Below are 7,904 nucleotides of genomic sequence, written 5' to 3' on the forward strand. Positions count from 1 at the left end.
CTGACGAATGAGGATATAAAGGAACGTTGTGGTGTGGATGTGGATGTGATAGGAAGCGTTGTGAGGAACACACTGAGGTGGTTTGGCCATGTGGAGAGGATGGAGGGTGAAAGACTGACAAAGAGAGTATATGTGAGTGAGGTGGAGGGTGGAAGAGGGAGGGTGAGACCGAGGATGAGATGGAGGGATGGGGTGGAGAGGTATATGAGAGAGGGGGGTGTGAGTTGGGAGCAGGGCAGTGAAATGGCGGGGGACAGGGCGACTTGGAGGCGATTTGTTTGTGGCCACCCCAAACGGGATTGAGGCGTCTGGCAATAGATATATATATATATATATATATATATATATATATATATATATGAGATATATATATATATATATATATATATATCAATCAATCAATCAATCAATCATTTCCTGTGGCACCCTCGGGGATGCATAGGGCCTCGATGAACTCACACCACCACATCCTATCTTGTGCTAACTCCTCAAGATCTCCCCAACACTCATCTCCAGCTTCCCGTCTCATTGTCCTCACCCACGTCTCTTTTGGCCTTCCTCTACCTCTCCTACCAAGTGCCACCCACCCTGGTGTACCTCGTACTATTCCCTGTCTCCTATACACATGTCCTAGCCACTTCCATCGTGAGAATCTAACATATTCATCGATCGGCTGCACTCCCGTTATTTCTCTAATTCTACTATTTGGTATCCTTTCCCACCACTTAACTCCTAATATTCTTCTAAGTGCTTTATTTTCAAACACCAAGAATTTATTTTCCATAGTCACTGTGCTGTACCAAGACTCGTGTCCAAAAATTAAGATACTCCTAACCATTACCTTATAAAGTTTGATTTTTGTATGCACAGAGAAATTGTTATTATTCCAAATATTTTTAAGCATTCCCATTGCCTGATTAGCCTTCTTTAACCTTTCCTCGAATTCAAAGTTCAAAGAACCATCCTTGGCTAAATAAGTACCTAAATATTTAAACCTATCAACTTGCTTTACAACCATACCTCCAATTACACATTCCTGCGCATTTTCCATATTCATATTGATTATTTCAGTTTTTTCCACAATTAATAACCAAACCCACCTTACGACCTTCACTCACCAAACAGTCCAACACTCTCTGCATCTCTTCTGGCCCATCACAAATCAAAACTATATCATCTGCATAATCTAAATCCAAAAGTTTCCTGTTCTCTCCCCAAAGTATACCTGCACCGGTTTCTGTTCCAACGCGTTTCATAATGTAATCAATGACCAATATAAATAGTAAAGGCGATAGAACACCACCTTGAATTACTCCGGACTTGACTTCAAACGAATCACTCAGACAACCATCAACCATCACTTTACAAAATGTGTCCTCATGCATGTTCATAATGACCCTCACAAACTCCTCTGGTATTCCATAATGTCTCATGATCTTCCCCATAGTCTCTCTCGAAACACTATCAAAAGCCTTTTCAAAATCAACAAAACAAAGACTTAACGGTACTCTCATTTCATTAACTTGCTGCATCAAATGCCTAACTATAAAGATATGATCATTGCAACCACGTCCCTTTCTAAAACCAGCCTGTTCATCCCTCAGAATACCCTCAACCACCGGCTCCAACCTATTTAACAACACTCTACTGAAAACTTTCAAAGCTATCGGTGACAAAGAGATTCCCCTCCAATTACCACATTCACTTAGGTCTCCTTCTTCGGAACTTTAACAATTACACCATTCTTCCAAACTGATGGTAGTAACCCCGTCACCCATATCTTATTGAATAGCTTGGTCAAGATCATTATTAATCTATCCCCCTCCACTTTAAACATTTCCGGGAAATAAACCATCCTCCCCTGGTGCCTTATTATTCTTTAACTGTTTTACTGCTTTCTCCACTTCTGCAAGCCTCAACTCTCCTGTTTCTATATTTAAATCTTCCTGAGCAGACGGTATATCCTCTTCTGGTGGTATTGGTCTATTAAGAACTGTCTCAAAATGCTCTTTCCATCTATTTTTAATATCTCCATCTTTGGTCAATAAATTTCCTTCCCTGTCTCTAACTGGTATTTCCTTGCGTTTACCTGCATTACCACTCAGTTCTCTAATCGATTCATATGCTATTCTTTGACTCTGTCCATCATTTTTGTTTATTAAGATTTCAGTCTCTGCAACCTTTTCATCCACACATCTTCTTTTATCTCTCCTAGCTAACCTTCTTACTTCTGAATTCAAACTCCAGTACGCAGCTCTTGCTAATTCAATCTCTCGTTCATCAACGCATTGCATCTCACTCCTCAATTTAGCCTTACCTCTCTTTTTTATCATATCCCACGTTTCCTCTGACATCCATTTCTTTCTCCTGAATCTATGTCTCCTTCCAATCGTACATTCAGCAGTCTCATGCAAAACTTTGTTCACATCCTCCCACATCTCATCCACACTTCTCTCCCCCTCTTCCAACGTTTCCAACACCAAAAACCTATTTCTGCATTCTAATCTGAATTCCTTTTCTTCTCCTTCCTTCTAAGCTTAACAATATCGTATCTACCAACACCAGATTTTTCCTTCTTCTGATTTTTAAGTTTAAACCTTAGTTTTGCAAATGCTGAGTTGATGGTCACTACCAATATCCGCTCCCCGTTTAACATGAACATCTAGCAGAGAACTTCTATGCCTCCTACTGATAGCGATGTGATCAATCTGATTTTTATATTTTCCACACGGCGACACCCAAGTTGTCTTGTGTATATTGCAATGCTGAAAGAGTGTGCCCCCGATGACTAAGTCATTTGCTAGACAGAAGCTTCCAAACCTCACTCCGTTTTCACTCATCCTACTACCAACTCCCATCTTACCCATACATGCCTCAAATCCCTCATTTGAACAGCCCATTACTGCATTAAAGTCTCCAACGCAGATCAAAACATCATGTCTAGGTATTCTTCCTACTCCTTCTTGCAACTTTTCATAAAATGTGTCTTTCCTTTCATCGAGTGCATCATTAGTAGGTGCATAACACACAAACAGGCTGATGTTGCCATGATTTGATTTAAACCGTGCGTATAATAATCGCTCATCTATAGGATCCCACTCACATAAAGCCTTATTTGCCTTACAACCCAGCAACAATCCTACTCCCTGATAATGCATTCCGTCCTGTCGGCCAGATATCAATAAACGTATACCATCCTCCAAATCCAACTTATCGACTCCAGTTAATCTTGTTTCTGTCAGAGCACAAACATCAAGTCCGTAATTTTGAAAAACCTTCACTAACTCATCGATTTTACCGTCATGATTTAGCGTTCTCACATTCCAGTTACCAATTTTAATTGTATTTTTTGCATTAACAAATGAATTAGATTGTAATTGAGGCAACCGTGAGATTCTTAGCACCCCCTGCCCATTTAAGGGCTGCACGGGACTGGGGGCCATTATTGTTCTTTCAGAGTCCATCAAGGTTTCTTTGGCTAACTTCCTGAACACCTCGCCAATGTGTTGCAGTCGCAGTAGGCAGCTAACTTGCCTGATTGCCCACACCCAAAAGACCCAGCTATGCTGTAGCCAGTCACGTGCCGGCATGCTTCCCAGCCATTTCACTCTTAATTATTATATGCAAATTATTATATGCAAATTATTATATGCAAACTAAGCACAGGAGAAATGAAAGGAGCGACAGTGAGTACTTTCGTATATTACAGATTCAGACAGTGAGACAGAAACGTAAAGGGTAGAGGTCATTTATGCACACCCGCAGCAGGTAGTGGCACAGAGAACAATAGATGACCTGAATTTTTACCTGCGGCTTAACTTACGGTCACCTGCAGCAGGGAGTGGAACACAACAAAGGATGACCTGAATCTAAAAATGCACGTGACAAAGGAGGAGGGAGTAGGAGGGGAGGAAAGGGGAGTGGGAGGGAGGGGGAAGGAGGAGGGGAAGGGGGAAGGGGGGAGGGAGGAGGGGATAAATACTGCTGCTTAACTTAAGACCTAGAAGATTAATGCTTGGTGTGTCCCACACAGGTGTGACTACACCACCAGGAGATGACAGAGAACAATCAGTTGTTAGTCTGGGGGATACTGATTTAAAATTAATTCAGTTAACAATTTATCACACTTAAAATAACCATAGCTCATGTTTACATTCTTTTCATATGTGCCAGAAATTAGACAAGATTCTATTACATTTCTTTCATCTAAGCTTTTTGATCTTGCTAGAATCTTGGAGCTTGTGCAGTCAATATGGTGATCACTGGATGCTTTGTGCTGAAATAAACCACTACTCTGTTGGGCTGTCCTTACACTGTATTTATGTTGTGAGATTCTAGTTTCCAAATCTTTTCCAGATTGTCCTATTTAAAATTTGTTACAGCTTTTACACGGGATTTTGTGAACAACGCCTGAATTACTGAAAGTGCTGTTCTTGATGAGGGTTTTTTTGATGGTGTTCTCATATTTGAATACTACTTGTACATTGAGTTTCCTCAGTATGTGAACAACATCAAGAATATTTTCATGGAAAGGGAGGACAAGGGTTCTTTGAATGTTCTGGCGATCTGGCTTAATAGTTTTCCCTTCAAGGAATCGTTTCTTGGCTGTATTGTGGCACTGAGTTAGTATGCTTTGTGGATATTTTAGCTTCTTACCAATACTCTGATTCATTTTTAGTTCATCATCTAAAAATTCTGGGTCTGAAATTCTATATGCTCTTAGGTACATGGATATGAACACAGATCTTTTTACATTAATATGATGGTTTGAATAGTAACGAACATATGACATAATATTCGTAGGTTTTCTGTATACTTTAGTCTTCAAAACATTTTGGTCCCTGATAACTTTTACATCCAAAAATGGCAATTCATTATCCATTTCCATCTCATGAGTAAACTTAATCGATGGAACTAACGAATTTAATTGCAGGAGAAATTCATCAATGGTAAGACTGTTAGGCCAGAAGCACAGGATATCATCAACGTATCGGAGCCAAACTATGTTTTGCTCCTTTATGGAGGTCAGTAAATGTTTCTCAAAGCATTCCATGTAAATATTTGCCAGAACTGGGGAGAGGGGATTACCCATGGCCATACCAAATTTTTTTTGTAAAATTTACCTTCAAAAGTAAAAGAAGAGTTCACAATGCACAATTTAATTAGCTTGATAATGTTTCAGAGGGAATACCATCAGTGTTACTACCCAGAATGTTTGGTAGGAAAGTTAAAACATCATCAACAGGGACATTTCTGAATAATGATTTAACATCAAAGCTGACTACTTTGTAGGGGTACATGACATTCAGAGATTTTAACGGCCATATCACATTGAGTACACCGCTTCCCGTCCGATCAGCGAAGTTAGGCAACGTTGGGTCTGGTTAGTACTTGGATGGGTGACCACCTGGGAACACCAGATGCTGTTGGCATTACGTTCTCCCTACGAGTGTGGGGTTGGTGGAGGATTAGTGCCCCTCCCTGTAAAATAATTAACTCTAAGCCCTTGGTCACCCCGTTTGGGATACATGGCGTCTGGCAATGAAAAAAAAAAAAATGAAACTTTCTTACCAAATCCTCATTGTTTTGTACAAATGAATCAGAGGTAGTGTCTACAACAGGGGACAACAGTGTTACAAGCCACGTGGAGACACTTGTAGTATCGAGCTGAAATGGTCACCATCTTCTTTGTTTACAAACGGGTGAGCGTGCCGACCGTCAAGGGAATTTCCCGGGCGTTTCAAATCTTGCCTCGCCACCACGACATAGGTATTTTACTCGCATGGTTCCTTTTTTTTTTTTTTTTTTTTTTTTTTGGCACCTTGCCGTGTCGTAGAAAACTGTGGCATGGAAGTCCGCGCCATAGGCGACTTGACTCTATGTATATATATGTATATATGTGTCCATGTATAAACATATATATATTTGCCTTAATGACCTGGGGCTTCGGCCTCAATGATCGATAGGCACCAATTAAAAATAAAAACACGTAACAGTAACAATCCTTTTCCAGTTTCGGTTGCACTACACAGATAGACAGACAGACATGTACACGGCTCGAATTATAATGTATTAGATTGTGAACTGCAGTGATCAGATTTATAATCCTCCATTACAAGGCTACTCGGTGAATCGTTTCTGGAGCATCTAGTAACAAAAACAACAGGTTAAAACTGATGCAGTCGTAGGTCTTGGCATTCGCTTTTTTTTTTTTTTTAAGGAAGTAAGATAAGAGTATCAGCTATGAAGACATCCATGCGGAAAAAAATATATATATAACGAGATCAAGTAGGCATCGCACTGAAGGGGCTAACTTATACAGAATGGCGTGTTCTTTACTCACATTATAATACACGTTACTGTTGTAAGCCAATTTCTTTTATCAGGAGGGTGAAGGCACAACGATGGTCGTTCGCCCTGCCCTGCTTGTAATGGGGGTCGTGGCAACAGCTGTAAAAGGATCCCAGACTTCAACCTTCCTTACCCATCACTCAGGTCTTTTCAAAATCACTTTTACTTTATTTACTTATTTATTTATTTATTTATTTATTTATTTTTTGTCGACAAGAAAACGCTTATATTACCTAGAGTTAGGGTTTTCTGTGTTTTCTGTAATCGAAGAGAAACTGCAATACTTAATTAATACTGTACCCTTTTTACTGTGTGTGTGTGTGTGTGTGTGTGTGTGTGTGTGTGTGTGTGTGTGTGTGTTCACAATTTGTTAAAAATTGTCACAAACGTGTTTGAATTCTTTTCTTCAGTAGTTTCTCGTGCATTTCATATTTTTTGTTCTCTGAGTACTGGTAATGTAGATAAGATGTAAGCCAGAGACGGCAGAAATGCATATCGTCAATCTTCAAGTATTTGTGGCTAAATGGCTAAGTGGTTAAAATGAGTATTTAAAATGAAAAAGTTAATCGATGTAACCGAATGATGAGGTGGTGACTCAGCAGCTGACCATGACAGTCACTGGGAGAAACGAGATACCACAAAATGAAGAAAGATCTGAATGAGAGAAAGATAGTGGGACCAAATGGAGGATGGAGGGTTTTGGAATAAATGCGTAGACCAGTCGGTGCAACCAATGTACAGTATTATTAAATGCTCCTTGAACAGAGACGTATAGCAAGAATGCTTGAAGAAATACAAAGTGCCACTTTATAAAGGAGAAGCTACAGAAGATTCATTTAGTGATGTTTATAGCCTGGTATACTTCACCGGCATCTTTTGCAAAATTTCTGACAAATAATTATGAGAAAAAAATGAATTTCTCTTTAGGAACAAGGTAATAACATCCCAGCAATTTTAATTCAGGAATGGATTATCTTTTGTCACAAACCTACCTGCACCGAGTTTCTACAGCAGAATGGTGTATTTAATACAAGAATGGCAGTGCTGGGCAGCCTGAGTCTTCCTGGATCCAAGGTAGGCATTCAGTAGAGTGTCACACAGAAGATTGCTGCGGGTAATGTAAACTACTGGAGGCGTTAAACTGTTGAAATTGACGGAGAAGTATTTGATGGGAAGAGGAATGAGAAGAGTTATAATGGGCAACTATTCTCAGAGGAGGTATGTGGTTAACGGGGTGCAGTATGGTTCAGTATTCGCTCTTAGACTGTTTTTGGTATTAGTGAATCACATGCCAATGGGTTTAAATAGTTAAATGAATATGTCTGCACGTGATGCCAAAACACGAAAATATATTCAGTATGACAAAAGCTGTAAAGAGCTGTAATTGGATTTGGACAAACTGTGTAACTGAAGCCAAACTTGGAAAACGTATTTCAGTGTCAACAAGATGCCATGTCCTTGGAATGGGAGTAAGAGGCAAAAACCAAGCTAAAAATGTGAAATGGGAAGTAGAAGGATTAGCTGTGCAAAAGAAGAGAACGACCTAGGAGTAG

At 39.8% G+C, this 7,904-nt stretch overlaps 1 non-coding gene across 1 annotated transcript; it reads left to right on the forward strand.

Moving 5' to 3' along the window:
• The first annotated feature begins 5,313 nt into the window (after nucleotides 1-5,313).
• On the forward strand, nucleotides 5,314-5,432 carry LOC145393957 (5S ribosomal RNA). The gene has a single exon (XR_013896307.1). It is a non-coding gene; the product is annotated as a 5S ribosomal RNA (ribosomal RNA).
• Nucleotides 5,433-7,904: the final 2,472 nt, after the last annotated feature.

Source organism: Coenobita brevimanus, chromosome 25 (genome assembly GCF_032717465.1).
Source record: "Coenobita brevimanus isolate Jiangsu-jjx chromosome 25, ASM3271746v2, whole genome shotgun sequence".
NCBI classification, from domain to species: Eukaryota; Metazoa; Arthropoda; class Malacostraca; order Decapoda; family Coenobitidae; genus Coenobita; species Coenobita brevimanus.